Source organism: Anolis sagrei, chromosome 6 (assembly GCF_037176765.1).
Source record: "Anolis sagrei isolate rAnoSag1 chromosome 6, rAnoSag1.mat, whole genome shotgun sequence".
NCBI classification, from domain to species: domain Eukaryota; kingdom Metazoa; phylum Chordata; class Lepidosauria; order Squamata; family Dactyloidae; genus Anolis; species Anolis sagrei.
The window spans coordinates 40,777,414-40,796,172 of NC_090026.1; the positions used below are offsets into that span (position 1 = coordinate 40,777,414).

Sequence of the window (18,759 nt, forward strand, 5' to 3'; positions counted from 1 at the left end):
TATGACCTACAAAGCCCTAAACAGCGGTGAGAGCTCTAAGAACTGCCGGGGAGGCCCTCCCCTCGTTCCATCACCGTCACAGGCACAGTTAGTGGGGACAAGGGAGAGGGCCTTCTCGGTGGCGGCCCCTCGACTTTGGAACACCATTCCCAGGGAGATTAGGCAATCCCCCACACTGTCCTCCTTTCGCAAGAATCTGAAAACCCGATAGTACTCTGTTCTCTGCACCGTATCCAATTCTCTTCCCTATGGTATACTGTTTTGCACTATCCCTTTAATAGCCTGATCACACCAATTTTAGTAATTCTGGTCATTAGTTTTTGTTAAAAATTGTGTGATGCAGCATCAGTGCTGCTGTTTTATTCTTTTATTTATAATTATGTTTTATCTGGATTGTTGTATTTTATGATGCTCTTATTTTAGTGGTGTTTTTATTTTAATGATTTCTTTTGTTTTTTTGTCTGTTGAACTTTCTGTGCCATATGTAAGTTGCTCCAAAATCCTTCAGAAGATGGTGGCGGGGTATAAGAGTAAAGTTGTTGTTGTTGTTATCTGCCTAAAGTATGATCTTCAGCTAAAGCATGCCTAGAAGATAGCTATCCAGTCTCTTTCTGGAGATGTTGAAAGAGGGAGACCCCACCACCTATCGAAGCAATTAAATCCATTGCTAAGAGGTTTTTTTTTCTAATTAGGAAGTTTCTTTCTAATCAAAATCTACTCTCTAGTAACTTCAAACCATTAGACCTAGTACTATACTCTTTGGCAGAAAAGAAGAGACCCTATATCTCGCCTTTAAGTGTAATCATTTCATCTCCCAGCCTTCCTTCTCTTTGCCAAGCTGAACAAACCAAGTTCCTTCAACCTTTCCTCCTACATTCAGTTCTCCATATCTCTTATCATCCTTGTTGTCCTTCTTTGATCCTTCATCAACCCGTCTACATCCTTCCTTAACACGAGATGTCCAGAACTGGAAGCAGGATTCTAGATGACGTCCAACAACCACAGAATATAAAGCAACTGTTATTTCCCATGACTTGGAAACTATGCTCTAGTAATGCTCTAGATCACATTTGCATTCACCTTCTTACATGCCTTTTTTCCAGATATTCTAATTCATTCTCTCAGTCTTCATGTTCGATTTTTCTCCCAAAACTAAGATACTGAGTATGTGCAGTCTTATGAAGTTAATTCTTCGGAATCCCACTCTGCAGTGGTTTCTAAAATGCTAAGTGCAGTCTGCCCTCCACATTCACTGGGTTTGGGGGCACAGGACTCCTATGAAAATGTAGGTCTACCAAAAATTCTACCGTCAACTTCTACTGGAAGTTAAACACAGAAACACATTGGAGGACCTAAATGTTCCTAGAGAGGTGTTCTCACTAGAAATCTCTAGGTCCTCCAGCATGACTGGAGAAAGTTGAGCATAGAGTCACCATGGAGGACCTAGAGATTCCTAGAGAGACATTTTTAAATCTAATCTGTGAATAATCAAATCCACAAAAGTCAAAACCGTGGATGCGATGATGTGGTTGCATTGCTTTGGATTTTTGCAAATCTTGGGGTTCTCTCGGCATGCTGGTACACTTCCTCTTCATAGATAGAGCACCTTTTGATTACCAGAAAATAAAAATATTATTATTTTATAAAGAAAACAATCACCGAACATGTCAAGAGTGCTCTTCCATGACTAGCCAATCCCACCCTGCTCAAAATCCACTGCAATAAAGACAAGAAGTTTACAATGAAAGAAACAGTCAACACTTGGTACAACTCATAACACACCTCTGATTCTAGGCACTTCTGTTTTCAGCAATTAAGCACCAGCCTTTCATCCCATAACAATGTTTTAAGTTTTAAGAACACTTTCTGATTTATTTTTTTCTTCAAACACATTCAGGTTTCCAGCAATACTCCCATATCAACACTAAACCTTAAAGCAAGTTCTTCATACCTGATCAACCTGATTTACATTCCTGGGGAAATTTAAAATAAAACAGAATAAATTTTGCAATATACTGTAATAGTGATAATTTTTCACTGTTGTAACCGTCCCTGCAGACCACCCGCTCACCGTTCCAACCATCTGGTGGAGTGAGGCCAATGCCTCAGGAGGTAGATGTGAGGGAGGAGTGGAGTGCATAAGTGAGATATTGAAAAACAGAGCTGTACATGCCTTGCAATGTTTCCCCTGAGCCGGCTGTTCCCGGCAGGTGTGGCAATGCTCTGTGTCCTGTCACTACAGCTGAAGCAAGATTTACTGCTGATTCAGACAATTTATACACATGGACTGGGGCAGGGGATAGATGTCTTCTCCTTTACCTCAGATGGCCATATATATCTCTGTCCAGTCCTGTTCGTTCACAGGCCTTTAGGAATGCAAAATCCATATGACACAAATAGAGAGTAAACTACTAAAAAGAGCATCCTTGAGAGGGAAACCTTTATTTCAGTGGTTCCCAACCTTTTTTCGAATAAGGACCACTTTGACAAAGGACCACTCTCCAAAAAAAAAGGGTTACGAATCAGTTTTTTGCCAACTTTAAATTCCGTTTGGTTATTTGGGGTGCTGATTCAGAAAATTGCATTGGATAGACCATATCAGCTCTAGATTCTGATACAAAACATATGCCATCCAGTAATTGCCATTTGCTTGCCCACAGAAAACCATATTTAATAATCTAGAGCTGATGTGGTAGTAGTAATCTTTTGTAGGTAGTGAGCATCTCCCTTCCCAACATCCCTGTTGCCTTGGCACTATAAGAGGGTTTTGTGAGACCAGTCGTTCTTGTCGTTGTGTGGTTTCGAGGCAACAGTGTAGTAATGGTGAGGCCATGGACCATATTTTCGTTCTTGTGGACCACCGGTGGTCAACGGACCACAGGTTAGGAACCACTGCTTTAGTTATATTCGTGCAGATGAAATGATCCTTAGACAACAGAAAGAAAGCAATACATGCATATGTACCAAGTCAGGAAGTCTGATTTGGATGAAAGTTGAAAGCTTCATAGCAACACCAAATACGAATGCAACGATCAGTGCTTTCCTACCGACATACATTTCTCACTAGGTTTAGGAATGGTTGCCATGGCAGATATGTCCACATAGGGCTGCCAGAACCATATTTGAATAGATGCAATCTTCCAGATATTGTTGGACTTCAACTCCCATCAGCCCTAGCCAACACAGCCAGTGTTGTGTAGTTACCATCTGTATCCGTGCTCTGCTCACCCCACCAGCTCAATAGATACCTTGAGCAATGATTAATCTATTTGCCCCAAGGAACTGGAAATTATTGTTTTCATTCGATGTTTGGTTTTTTATATTGTCATGTATTGTCACTGGATTGTTGTAGGTTTTTCGGGCTATATGGCCATGTTCTAGAAACATGCTTCTAGAACATGGCCATATAGCCTAAAAAACCTACAACAACCCATTTGATGTTTTGTCTTATGTCTGTTATAACAGGCTGTGTTTTTTATTTAATTTTAGTCGTTAAGTCATAGTTTGTGTTTATATGTTAGGTTGTTTAAATTTTGTTAGTATGGATGTATTGTTGTTGTATTCGGGCACTGAATGTTTGCCTTTTATGTTTGAAATCCGCACTGAGTGCCTTCGGGGAGGTAGAGCAGTATATCAATAAAGTTTTATTATTATATTATTATTATTTGAAACACAACAAGATGAGTCCATAGCAGACACTCTACTGGCTGTTGTATTGGGTCAAACGTCGGACACTTCCCAAGTGTCTAGGACTGTGTGATGTATTGGCGAATAATCCGTGCAGATCCCAGTAAGGTGGCCTTCTACAGCTGGCAGCTGGTAATCTTGTCGGCGCCGATTGTATTTAAGTGCAGGCCAAGGTCTTTAGGCACTGCACCCAGTGTGCCGATCACCACTGGGACCACCTTGACTGGCTTGTGCCAAAGTCTTTTGCAGTTTGATCTTTAAATCCTCGTATCGTGTCAGCTTTTCCAGTTGTTTCTCTTCAATGATGCTATCACCTGGGATTGCAACATCGACAATCCATACTTTGTTTTTTAACACGATCGTGAGGTCAGGAGTGTTGTGCTCCAAAACTCTTTCTGTCTGAATCCGGAAGTCTCAGAGGAGCTTGATGTGTTCATTTTCTGTAACTTTTTCTGGATTGTGATCCCACCAGTCCTTTGTTGCAGGCAGATGGTATTTGTGGCACAAGTTCCAATGAATCATTTGAGCAATGGTGTTATGCCTCTGCTTGTAGTCTGTCTGCACAATCTTCTTGCAGCAGCTCTGTGGCTTGTTGTTGTTGTTGTTATTATTATTATTATTATTATTATTATTATTATTATTATTATGTGGGATGATCAAAGCTGCCATCCAACGATATCTGGAGGGACACATATCTCCCACCCTTTGCAGTGGTTCTCAACCTGTGGTTCCTCTGATGTTTTGGCCTTCAACTCCCAGAAATCCCAACAGCTGGTAAACTGGCGGGGATTTCTGGGAGTTGTAGGCCAAAACACTTGGGGGGACCCATAGATTAAGAACCACTGCTTTAAAGGAAACAGCTTTGTGGCTTGTATAGACAAGTCCTCCAAGTCAAACGAACAATGGTGTGCGGGTTATTCTTGACAATATTCAGCCAACATTCCCCACCCCTTCCCCATGGGAATTTTTATTGGCAGTATCATTCCTCTGTGTCTCTTTCAAGAGTGGTGTTTGGGTGGATCTTGAAAGCTCAACTCAGACGGAGGCCCTGACCAAGATTTCCCCCTCCACTTTCCGAATCAAGTCTCATGCCGCAGTCAGTGGAGTTCTGCCTGTTTTCTTCCTTGCTCGGCTTTGAATTGGCCATTTATATTAAAACACACTGCAAGAGAATCTCCACGTGCATTTCAGCTGACATCTCCCCGCCCACACATCCACACACACAATTCCAACCACTCATGCCAGCCATGGTGAACTATGTCCCACTTCCAGAGAGCGAGCAGCAGAGAGAAAAAGGGCGAAGTCTCCCTTTAGAAACGCACCAGATTCAAAGCCAAGACGTGGCCCTGTTTAGCTCCATGCCTCGGAGACCCTGCTGGGCTGGCCTGTGCTGTAATGTACTATGAACTGCCCGAATACGTGCTACGCCACAGTCGCAGGGGAGGGGCAGCTCGCTCGCTTGCCTCTGATCAACAAGTCTTCGGTGGCTCCTTTCCAGCAGGGTTTGCCCTTCCTGGACGCTTTGCAGGGAACCAGAGCGATTTCCCCCAAAGCAAAGGCCGAAGGGTGTAAGGCGTTCAGCTGCTGGCAGAGAACAGGAATAGACAGGAAGCAGAAGACGGGACCAGGACAACTGAGGCCGCAAACCTACAAGCACTTGGCTCTCAGCTGAGATTAGAAACCACAGAATCTAACGAAACCAAAACTTGGGATCTGCAATTCCCAACATTTGCCAAGACTAAGCCATTCAAATGAATCAGATCTCATTTTTTGCCACACAGTCACGCAATCGTCTTAAGCATACCAACTTTTATCTGCCTGAAGCTCAATCCCCTCCCTATCTATGATATAAACAATACCAACCATTCGCAGAGAGCTATCATAAGGATTTACTTCAGTACTGTTAGAATTGAATTGACACTTTACAGGAAGCACAAGGAAACTGGGATCCATTTTTTGGTCGTGTCAGGAGCGACTTAAGAAACTGCAAGTTGCTTCTGGTGTGAGAGAATTGGCCGTCTGCAAGGACGTTACCCAGGGGATGCTTGGATGTTTTGGTATTTTACCATCCTTGAGGGAAGCTTCTCATGTCCCCGCATAGAGAGCTGGAGCTGACAAAGGGAGCTCACCCACACTCCCCAGATTCGAACCTCCGACCTATTGGTCTTCAGTCCTGCCGGTACAGGGGTTTAACCCACTGCACCATCAGGAGCTCCACTGCAATCTATGAGTTGCTGCCACACTACAAGTCCCATTATCTCAGACTTGAGACTTTGTTTGGTGGGGTAATGGGAGCTAGAGTCCAATAGCATCTGGGAAGTCCTAGAATATGCAGATATACATGATCAAAATTGCAATTAATAGGTTCCATCTCATCAATATTACTAAGACCAAAAATCCCATCCTTCTATTTTCTAAAAAAAAAAGTTTATTTATTTACAGTTTGCAAGTCTCATAGGAATTTGCAAGCATAACCAACATTGAGCAACAATGTCCAAAAATATCGACAGAATGACTACTACAGTATAATGCAAAATATCAAGGATTTTAGTATCAACACAGCCTGGATCCCAAAAGAACAAGAAACAGAATGTCCTTGCACATGTGCAATGTGTTTTCCTCACTGTTGAATCATCATAACCCCTGAACCTCAGTGCCTCTCTTTAGAAGTTAAATACTGTCTCTTCTTCTATGCATCAGTTCTCGACAAAACATAGTTCTTCCAAAAACACAACTCCTAGTTACCCTACTTAGAGATTTTATGAATGTACCCAGAAGACTCCGCTAGTAATGAAGAAATCAATGAATACTGGAATACTACACATGAAAGCACCACACCCCAAAGTTCACAATTTCCGAGGACCTAACAGTACACTGCAGGAAATAGTTTCATGAGTGGGCATTTACTCATAACTCTGAGTGGGGTATTGCCAGGATGGGATAGAGACCTTCACACTATATGGCCTTGAATTTGGCCACAGAAGAATGATGCCACTGCTGGGTGGCTGGTGCCCTCCTACTTTTCCCAGGGGCCTCCTTCACTGAAGGACTGAAATCCAGACAGCCTTACTGTGATAAGGTTCACCCAGTTCTTCAGTTTCTTCAGACAGTCAGTATGACTCAAGAGACAGATTCCTGAGTCTAAACTGGCAAGAACAATGTCCAAACCCTTACATGACCTGAAGTTCTCAATGTGGTCTCAGGCAAGGTTCTACCTCCCAGCCTTCTCCAATCTGATGCTTTCCATTCTGGTTGGGGATGATGGGAACCACTGCCAAAGGCATATAGATCTGACCAAACTAGACAAACCGTGGGAAAATGTGTGATATAGCATAACGCTGGACTAAGAATAGAGAGATACAAGATCTAGATCAGTGGTTCTCAACCTTGGGTCCCCAGATGTTTTTGGCCAACAACTCCCAGAAATCCCAGCCAGTTTACCAGCTGTTGGAATTTCTGGGAGTTGAAGGCCAAAAACATCTGGGGACCCCAGGTTGAGAACCACTGGTCTAGATTGAAAGGTGCGAGGTCAACAAGCTATGAACGACAATGGGTGATTCAGGGCTAGTCATTTTCTCCCAGCATGACCTATCCTGAAAGGCTGCTGTAAGAATAACATGGCATGAGAATGAGGAGCCATGTATCTCACCTGAAATTCACTGGAGGTACAATGAGATATAAATATAACCAGTCAATAGACAATGTCCCTGTCAGATATAGCAGAGCGCTTGATGAACCAACCTGGACACAGCATATTATCTGAGAACACAGAAAAGCTGAACCACTCTAACAATAACCATGTCAGACTACACAGAGAAGCCATTGAAATCCACAAGCATGTGGACAATTTCAACAGAAAGGAGGAAACCATGAAAATGAACAAATTATGGCTACCAGTATTTTAAAAAACCTCTAAAATCAGAACAGCAAATAAAGAACAACACTCAAAAACAGGGGAATTCCAGACAAGAAACAATCAGGGTCAGCTAATCACCTTCCAACAAAGGATTGCCCCAGAAAGCAACCAAGTCTTGAAGCTGCAAGGTTATTCCAATGCTAATCAAGGTGATCAATTGCAACATTCACACCTGCCTCCAACAGACAAGAGTTCTTTCTCCCACCCTGGACATTCCACAGATATATAAACCTCACTTATCTTGTTTGAAACAAACCTCACAACCTTGAGGATACCTGCTGTAGATGTGGGCGAAACGTCAGGAGAGAATGCTTCTGGAACATGGCCATACAGCCTGGAAAACTCAAAGCAACCCAGTGATTCCAGCCATGAAAACCTTCGACAACACAATGTTCCCTTTACAATACAATGTCCCCTTTACATGTAGACACAGCATATTCCCCAAAGGAATGCAGGCTGAAGCTGAATATTTCTTATCTAGAAATCTGAAATCTAAAACACTCCAAAATCCCAAATTGTCCTCATGGGTGACTGAAAGAGTGGCAATTTTGCTTTCTGATGACAAACCTTATTTCATGCACAAAATTATTCAAAATATAAACCTACCTTGGGCCATGTGTATAAGGTATGGTACATACGGTACATAAATAAATGTTGTGTTAGGTTCTGTGTCCTATCTCCAAGACACCTCATGATGTAAATATATGCGAATACAGGTATTCCAAAATCCTAAAAATTACAAAATTTAAAAATACTTCTTAAGATAATCTAAATTTGTACTTATTCAAGCTCAAGGAAGAATTGTGCACACATTGCTCAACTACCTGTGGTCAACGAAGCGCAAATATGTGTGTGTGTACACTTGGACCTTACACATCCCCCAAACAAACAATGTTCTGATAGAGACTAGACACCAGATCATACAGTTAACAACACAATAACTTACATCAGACTACAGACATTTATACACGTCTTAGGCAAGGAAATAAATGTCACTGCATTAGTTTTTTTCCCTATGAAAATACTCCAGCAACTAATGACAACAATCAGAGAGTAGCCTGGGACATTTGAGATAAAAGGAGGAAATGCTCCAGAGAAAATTAACCCTATTAGTGTACGCTTAAGTAGAAAAGCCACAGGGGTGTGTGTCCAGCATCAACATATCCTGCAATCTGTTCTATTCTTTAGAGCACCCGGAGCTGCAGTCACAGTCAATACAGAAAGTAGAGTCAACAAAGGTCCCGGGAGAAGGTCATCCGAAACAAAGGTCAAGTCAGGTGAGATGCAGAGGGCACTACGGCATGGACTATTCCGCATCAGTTAACGGTGCGCTGTTGGGTGCCAACGCATGCCAGCCAAATGTAGGCGAATATCTGGGACACACAGGTAGTAACGTATACAAGTAGGGAAACCTGTTTTGTTGTTGTTGTGAAGCTATCAAGAAAAGCTCAGCCGCCTGTGCAGCGCACATGTGCTTCACGATCCTGCCTACTGCAGATTAATTTCCACGCTGGCACCTCTAGGAGCCTTAAAAGGGATCTGCTAAAATACTGCCTGAGCTCAGCTACATGAGAGCAGAGTGTCCATTCACTCTACGAGCTATCACATCTCTCTCTCACACACACAGATGCTGCAGAAAAACAAGACTACAGCCTCTCCACCCTGGCAAGTATCCCTTACACACGTTTCGTACCCAACACAAAATGTTCTATCTAAAGAAACAGGCAACTAGAGTCAGGAACTTGATTCAAGGGACACGATTATCGAGCACACCCAGGGTGCCTTTCTTGCATAGCTGAATGATTAATTTCCACGTACCTGGACATACAATAGATCAGTGGTTCTCAACCTTCCTAATGCCACGACCCCTTAATACAGTTCCTCATGCTGTGGTGACCCCCAACCATAACATTATTTTAGTTGTTACTTCCTAAATGTCATTTTGCTCCTGTTATGAATCGCAATGTAAATACCTGATATGCAAGAAGTGTTTTCATTCACTGGACCAAATTTGGCACAAATACCCGATACGCTCAAATTTGAATACTGGTGGTGTTAGGATTGATTTTGTCATTTGGGAGATGCTGGGATTTATAGTTCACCTGCATTCTGAACTCCACCAACGATGGAACTGAATCAAACTTGGCACACAGAACTCCCTTGACCAACAGAAAATACTGGAAGGGTTTGGTGGGCATTGACCTTGAGTTTGGAGTTGTAGTTCACCTACATCCATAGAGCACTGCGGACTCAAACAATGATGGATCTGAACCAAACTTGGCACAAATACTCAATATGCCCAAATGTGAACCCTGGTGGAGTTTGAGGAAAATAGGCCTTGACATTTGGGAGTTGTAATTGCTGGTATTTATAGTTCACCTACAATCAAAGATCATTCTGAACCCCACCAATGATAGAATCGGGCCAGATTTCCCACACAGAACCCCCATGACTAACAGAAAATACTGTGTTTTCTGATGGTCTTTGGTGACCCCTCCCCAGGGGTCCTGACCCTCAGGTTGAAAAACACTGCAATAGATAGATTACCAAAGTTACAGAGGAGAGCACTTCTCTTTTTAGTACTTTAAGGCGTATTGAAAAATGACAACTTTTCTCTTTTTCTTAATATACTACGGGGCAACCAGAGACAGAATAACATTGGAAAGGGCCATGTAGGTGAATCCCTACTATGCAGGTATACATAATTCAAAACCACAGGGGAAAGATGCCCATTTAAAACCGATTTAAAGACCTTCAGAGTCTACCATCTCCACTCTCAAACAACTTTTACCATCTTCCTAATGTTTAGGTGGAGTCTACTGTTTAGATAGGAAATATATACTTTTTGATGAGTTACAGAAACACACAACCAGCACAGCCATGCTAGCTGCTGTGACTTGTTATTTCAAAACGTGAACATTTCCATAGTGCGGTCTGACTTTCCTTGTTTTTGAATGAAGCCATTTGGCAATAACACATGGGATCTGGTCTTCCAGAAAGTGAGATCTACTTATAATTGGTGGGGGCGCTTTTTCGTGTCAGGAGTGACTTGAGAAAGTTCAAGTTGCTTCTAGTGTGAGAGAATTGACCGTCTGCAAGGATGTTGCCCAGGGGATTCCTGGATATGTTACCATCCTGTGAGAGGCTTCTCTCATGTCTCCACATGGGAAGCTGGAGCTGACAGACGGAAGCTCACCCCGTCTCGCGGATTCAAACCGCCAACCTTCAAGTCAACAGTTCAGCCAGTATAAGCGTTTAACCCATTGTGCCACTGTGGCTCCTATCATTGGTGGTGAAGTGGCGAGGAGTATTAAAAACTCAACACAAATGGCATTTAAATCAAGCAAGGGCATTCTGACTTATAAGAGAGTGATTCTTTACACTTTTCTGGTGCCTTTCAAAGGCTTGCAAGGGTGCTGTTAAATAAGTACTTAAAGGAGAAGAGCGTGCAGGAGGGGGGGGGGGGGAGGACTACTTTCAGCACATGACAGATGAAACCGCCCCAAGGTTGCCTTAGCTCTTTGCAGTGTTGACAAAACTCTTGCTCTCACAACACCAGGAAAAATGTCTAGGTTTGATTCCTGGCTTTGACCTCCCACTTGAAAAAAAGCTGCATTTTTGGCCTGGCTAAGTCCTCCCTCTACTTCAGTGGTTCTTAACCTTCCTAATGTCACAACCCCATAATACAGTTCCTTGTATTACCATAACATTATTTTCACTGCTACTTCATAACTGTAATTTTGCTACTGTTATGAATTGTCATGTAAATATCTGATATTCAGGATGTGGACCAAATTTGGCCCAAATACCCGATTCACTGGACCAAATTTGGCAGAAATACCCGATACGTCCAATATGGACCAAATTTGGCACAAATACCCGATATGGGTTGGGAGGGGGAATTGATTTTGTCATTTGGGAGTTGTGGTTGCTGGGATTTATAGTTCAACAATCAAAGAGCATTCTGGACTCCATCAACAATGGAACTAAACCAATCCTGGCACACAGAATTCCCATGACCAACAGAAAATACTGGGCATTGACCTCAAGTTTTGGAGTTGTAGTTCACTTAAATCCATAGGGCACTATAGACTAAAAAAATGATGGATCTGGATCAAACTTGGCATGAATCCTCAATATGCCCAAATGTGCTAGAGTTTGGGGAAAATAGATCTTGACATTTGGGAGTTGTAGTTGCTGCGATTTATAGTTCACCTACAATCAAAGAACATTCTGAACCTCTCCAACGACAGAATTGGGCCAAACTTCCCACAAAGGACCCCCATGACAAAGAGAAAATACTGTGTTTTCAGATAGTCTTTGGCGGCCCCCAAGTTGAGAAACGCTGCTCTACTTGGAAGGAGCTTTGGGGTGGGCAAAGCGGAGGTCATGTCATGGTCTCTGCCCTTTGAAGTGACAATTATTTGTCCAATACTTGCAACTTTCTTCAAAGTTGGCTAATTTATTACAAAAAAACCCTTCACTTAGTATACTTTTTTTTCTTTTAGCCCCACATCTAAGGTAAAAGGTGACCTCGCTATCACCTCCTATCCATCCATCCCATCCAGAGCAAAAGTCAGCTCCTTTTCCAGAGCCAGGTAAAGTGACCATTAATATTGCATGGGGATAACGTGGTGAAAGATTGGCAAAGGGAGATCAGTGGGGAGGGTGGGCAGGACAGGAGCCACAGGCTGATGAAAGAAGGCAACACAACACCGGGCTCCTTCCCAGCTGTCTATATCAGATCCATGGGGGGAGAAACTTGTGCAAAAAGACAGATTGGTTTTCTCCACCAATTCCACCTTGAGGATTTGCTCCAACCTGCCACTCTTTCAGTTCAGAAACCTCAATCCTTTCCTCACCCCTCAGGAAAGAAAAAGGGAAGACATCTGTGCCATTGGTTTTCAAAGGAAGTGGCCTGAAAGGAGTCTGGCTTGACCCCACCACCTTTTGCCGACCCACACGCAAGGGACAGTCTCTGCAGCCGTCCTTATGTCACCAGCCAGACCTTCCTCTCTCTCCCAGCTCAACAAGATGGAACAAGCAAATTAAAGGGGTGCTTCCCTATTTGTTTATTTATTTATTTGCGACATTTATATGCTGCCCTTCTCACCCCAAAGGGGACTCAGAGCGGCTTACAATATGTACATACATACAATATATTATATTATTAGCATAGTACAATATCAGAATTATATATTACTATATTGTACTATACCATTATATTGTAATATTATTAGTAATATTACATGTAATATAAAATATATAATTACTAGCTGTATCCGCCACGCGTTGCTGTGGCCAACCTTCCCTCTTTCTCTCCTTCTTTCCCTCCTTCCTTCACTCCCTCTTTCATTCCTTCCTTCCCATCTTTCCTTCTCTTCTTCCTTCCTTCTCTATCTCTTTCCTTCGTTTCCCCCTTTTCTTTCTCTTCTGCTGTCTCTTTTCTTCCTTCTCTCTTTCCTTCTTTCCTTCCCTCCCTCTTTCTCTACATCTTCTCTCCTTCTTTTGCTCCCTCTTTCCTTCCTTCTTTCCCTTTTTTCTTTCCTTCTCTCCTTCCTTCCCCTTTTTCTTTTCCTCCTACTTTCTATCCTTTCTTCCTTCTCTACCTCTTTCGTTCCTTCTCTCTTTGCTTCCATGCTTCCTTCTCCCTTTCCTTCTTTCTTTCCCTCTCTCTCTCTTTCTTTTCTCCCCTTCCCTCCCTCTTTCTTCCTTTTTTCTGTATTGTCATTTAGCTTTTCATGATTTAGGTTTTTGGGGCTTTTTAAGTCCCTTCTGCTGTGTTTTTCAGTGTTTTTATGAGTGAAGGACATACATTGGGTTGTTAGATGTATTGTGTCCAAATTTGGTGTCAATTCTCTCAGTGGTTTTTGAGTTCTGTTAATCCCGCAAACGAACATTACATTTTTATTTATATAGACTACTCGTTCCCTGCCACGCGTTGCTGTGGCCCACTCTGGTGGTCATAGGGGTTCTATGTGGAAGGTTTGGCCCAATTCTATCGTTGGTGGGGTTCAAAATGCTCTGTGATTGTAGGTGAACTACAAATCTCAGCAACTACAACTCCCAAATGTCAAGATTCTATTTCCCCCAAAGTCCACCAGTGTTCACATTTGGGCATATTGAGTATTCATGTAGAGTTTGGTCCAGATCCATCATTGTTTGAGTCCACAGTGTTCTCTGGATGGAGGTGAACTACAATTCCAAAATTCAAGGTCAATGCCCACCAAACCCTTCCAGTATTTTCTGTTGGTAATGGGAGTTCTGTGAGCCAAGTTTGGTTCAATTTCATCGTTGGTGGGGTTCAGAATGCTCTTTGATTATAGGTGAACTATAAATCCCAGCAACTACAACTCCCAAATGACAAAATCAATTTTTTTTCAGTGAAGGACATACATTGGGTTGTTAGGTGTCTTGTGTCCAAATTTGGTGTCAATTCCCTCAGTGGTTTTTGAGTTCTGTTAATCCCACAAACGAACATTACATTTTTATTTATATAGATAATATCATATTATTGGTATTAGTATTATATTGCATTAGATTATATTATAAATATTATATTTTATATTAATAAAAGAAAGAAAAAAAGGAGAGAAGATGGGTGGGTGAGGAGTGGGGGATTTCCACTGCAAACACGATTTTAAAAAGAATAATATTGCAAAAACATTTCTAAAACAAGCGAGGAGATGGAGTGAAACAGGGCAATGTTGACAACGGCGACAGCTTTTGCACTGTTCCAGTTCCTCCAGATGCGTGCAAAAACTTGCACGTTGGCTGAGCCGCCGTGGACATCAACAGAGGCAAGAATACAGAGCCACATGTGCATCTCTCTTTGCCGTGGCACCCTCCTAAAAAAATTAAGCATCTAACTGAGGGTCAAAAGCATTTAGAGACATCTCACGGCTTTTGGATTTTTTTTTTCCAAACACCCGCAGGACGCATTAGCAGCTCGGATTAACCCCCCCCCCCCCCCGGCCTAGGCGGGTGTCCCACCGTGGACAGCTGTCACAGTGACAGCATGAAAAGTGTTCCCAATGTTGTCGCCCCTCTGAACCCCCCTTCCTTCCTTCTTTCCTTCAAGGACAGGATCCCTGCTGCAAGGGAGGGTGTCCCCCTTTCCTCCCCCAACACTTCTCGAGGATCAAGCCAAGAGGGTGAGCCCACAGCCCCTTCCCTCTGGGGAGAGAGAATGGAACATGCAAAGTTAAATCCAGCTCCACCGGAAAAAGGGCCCTGCTGCCAACGCCGAAGGAATACTATGCCGTCCCCCTTGTCCCCCCTCCCTTTGCCCAAAACCAGGCTTGTGATCCGCCAGCCACATGCCAAACGTCCTTATTTTTAAAGAAAATATTTACTCATATTTCTCCCGCTTTTCCAACGCCAAGTGAGAAAACACCCTCCCCTTTCCCAAACTCCTCCGGCCAATGTCAAAACTACTTTCCTAACCTTTGCAACTCCTTTTTAAAACAGTAACAACAATAATAACAATTGCAAACAGGAAGGAAGAGATTCATAAACGGGGGGAAGACGAGGGAAGATATGAATCCAACCTAAAAAGCATATACAAATACATATTTATATCCTTGGCAGTTGCAAGAATCTCTGGATTGCTGTGAGTTTTTCAAGCTGTATGGCCAAGTTCCAGAAGCATTCTCTCCTGACGTTTCGCCCACATTTATGGCAGGCATCCTCAGCGGTTGTGCGATCTGTTGGAAGCTAGACAAGTGGGGTTTATATATTTGTGGATGGGAGAAAGAACTCATGTCTGCTGGAGGCAAGTGTGAATGTGGCAATTAATCACCTTGATGAGTATACAATAGCTCTGCAGCTTCAAAGCCTGGCTGATTCCTCCCTGTGAATCAAACTTATCTCCAACACACAATAGTTCTGTCTTTCACCTTGGACCTTCCACAGATATATAAACATTACTTGCTTCATTTCCAACTGACATCACAACTTCTGAGGATGCCTGGCAAAGATGTAGGCGAAACGTCAGGAGAGAATGCTTCTAGAACGTAGCCATGCAGCCCGGAAGACTCACAGCAATCCAGTGATCCTGGCCATGAAAGCCTCTGACAACACAGTGCAATGTTTAATTCCAGAAGGGAATGTGCAAGGGAGGGGGTATAACTCAAATCCCAGTCCTATGTGTTTGTGTATATGTGCGTGTGTATACACACACACACACACACACACTAGCCATTCCCTGGCATGCGTTGCTGTGGCCCAGTCTGTGTATATGTGTTTTGTATGTGTATATATATTTGTGTATATATGTGTGTATGTGGTTCTGCACATGTGTTGCAATGTATTTTTTTGCTTTTTAAGCCTCTTCTGTTGTGGTTTTCAGTGTTTTTGTGAGTGATGGTCATTTGTTGGCCTGATAGGCGTCTTGTGTCCAAATTTGGTGTCAATTCCTCCAGTGTTTTTTGAGTTATGTTAATCCCACAAACAAACATTACATTTTTATTTATATCGATATACATACACACACATATATATGTGTGTGTGCATATATATGTGAGTGTATATAGATATATATATACGTACATATATATACACAATTCCTCCAGTGTTTTTTGAGTTATGTTAATCCCACAAACAAACATTACATTTTATTTATATCGATATACACACATATATATGTATGTGTGTGCATATATATGTGTGTATATATATATATATATATATATATACACACACACATATATATCTCTTTGTGCATATATATACAAATATGTGTGTGCATATATATGTGTGTATGTATGTATATATACATGCATATATATGTCTGTGTGTGCATATATATATGTGTGTGTGTATAGATATAGTTTTTCCTCCAGTGTTTTTTGAGTTATGTTAATCCCACAAACGAGCATTACATTTTTATTTATATAGACATACACATATATATGTGTGCGCATATATATGTGTGTGTATAGATATATATACATACACATATACACACACATATATATGTCTGTGTGTGCATATATATACAAATATGTGTGTGCATATATGTGTGTGCATATATATACATACATATATATACATACATATATATGTCTGTGTGCCTATATATACAGATGTGCGCGCGCATATATATGTGTATATATATATACACAGATATATATGTCTGTGTGTGCATATATATACAGATGTGTGTGCATATATATGTGTATAGATATATATACACAGATATATGTCTGTGTGTGCATATATATACAGATGTGTGTGTGCATATATATGGTTGTGTATATATATACATACATATATATGTCTGTGTACCTATATATACAGATGTGTGTGCGCATATATATGTGTATAGATATATATACACAGGTATATATATATCTGTGTGCGCATATATATACAGATGTGTGTGTGCATATAATGTGTGTGTGTATATATACATACATACATATACATACATATATATGTCTGTGTACCTATATATACAGATGTGTGTGTGCATATATGTGTGTATAGATATATATACACAGATATATATGTCTGTGTGTGCACTTATATACATAAGTGTGTGTGCATATATATATATATATATATATATATATACATATACACATGTGCATGTGTGTTTATATCTATGACATATTTTTAAACCTCAAGTTGGCACAACAACTCCCGTCCAAGCCCTTTATATATATTTTCCTGCAAACCCCAAGTTGGCACCAATCTCTTGAGCAGCGCAGTAAACAAACCAGGAAAAACACACATACACACACATATTTTTTAAAAGGGAAGTGTCTACAACTACAGAGCTGTCTCTCTCTTTTTTTTCTCCTCCTCCCCCTTTTATTTTTTTGCCCCTCCTTTAAAGCACTCTCTCTCTCCATTACTGGAGAGGCAGAACATATAGATATATAGATATATATATAGGTTAATGCCAAGCAGGGGGAGGAGGGGGAGAAAGAGAAGAGTAAGTGATGAGATTAAAGGAAGAGAGAGAGAGAGAGGGAGGGGGGAAAAACAGGGAGAGAAGGGATTGCTCTCCATATGAAATCCCTCCATGGAAAAGAGAAGGGGAGGGTGGGAAAAGGGTGGGAAAAGGGGGGAACCCTCCCCAAATCTTCAGATTTGCAACGTTGGCAGTGACAGGAACAGCTGCGATGGGACGGGGCAAGGAGGGTGGAGACAGCTGGAAAAATATATCTACATACATATACAAGGCTCAAAAGAGGGAAGACATATTGGGGTTCAGGAAGGACACCCTCTCCCTCTTCCAACCAAGCCACTCTTTGCCCACAAGCTTACCTTTGGCTGCTTCAGCGTCGCCTTTGCTCTCTCTCTCTTTCCCCCCCTCCCTTCTTCTTTGCAAGCAGGAAGCTGGCGTGGTGCTTGCCTTGCCCCCCCCCCTCCCCTTCTTCTCCTCCTCCCTCCTTTCCAAGCTGGAGTTTCCCTTGCTCTTCTTCTTTGGAGGAGGAGGAGGAGGAAGAAGAGAAGGAGGCGCCACCGACGAGGAGGTTTGTAAGATCCTGGAGGAGGAGGAGAAGCAGCAGGAGCAAGGGCAGCGGCGCTCGCCTGGTGCGTTGGTGTCACTAGAGCTGGGGAAATGGACTCGAGAGGCGAAGGGAAGGAGGCCGGCCCTGGCTCCTCCTCCTCCTCCTCCCTCTCCCTGCTTTTGCTGCTTCTGCCTCTCTTGCTGTTGCTGCCACCGCCGCCTTAGCTGACGCCTGCACCCTGCAGGCCGAGGGCGCGTGCTGCCAGGGAAAGAAGGAAGGAAAAGAGGGAAGGAAGGAAGGAGGAAAATACTCCCACCTCTCTCCCTCCCCAAAGAGGCGTCCCGAAGGCAAGTTAGTTGGACATGGCCTTCGGAATCCACGCAACTCCTTAACTACCCCGGCTCAAGGTTGTGGGATCCTGGGAGTTGTAGTTTTGCAAGGTCTTTTGAGTTCTTGCAACTCTAGCTGCTCGGGCTCAAGGCTGTGGAATCCCGGGAATTGTAGTTTTGCAAGGTTTTTTAGAGTCATTGCATGGCTCAAGGTTATGGGATCCTGGGAGATGTAGTTTTGCAAGGCCTTTCTGAATCATTTGCAATTCTTACCTGCCCAGGCTCAAGGCTGTGGAATCCTGGGAGTTGTAGGGTTGCAAGGTATTTTGAATCCTTGCAACTCTAGCTGCTCAGGCTCAAGTCT

At 42.5% G+C, this 18,759-nt stretch overlaps 1 protein-coding gene across 2 annotated transcripts in view; it reads right to left on the minus strand.

The window, feature by feature from the left end:
• Positions 1-18,231, minus strand: part of THRA (thyroid hormone receptor alpha) — a 219,581-nt gene extending 201,350 nt beyond the window's left edge. For both annotated transcript variants that reach the window (XM_060781050.2, XM_060781049.2), the window contains exon 1: positions 17,879-18,231. The gene's annotated coding sequence lies outside the window, so the exon portion shown is untranslated. The remainder of the gene's footprint in view (positions 1-17,878) is intronic.
• Positions 18,232-18,759: the final 528 nt, after the last annotated feature.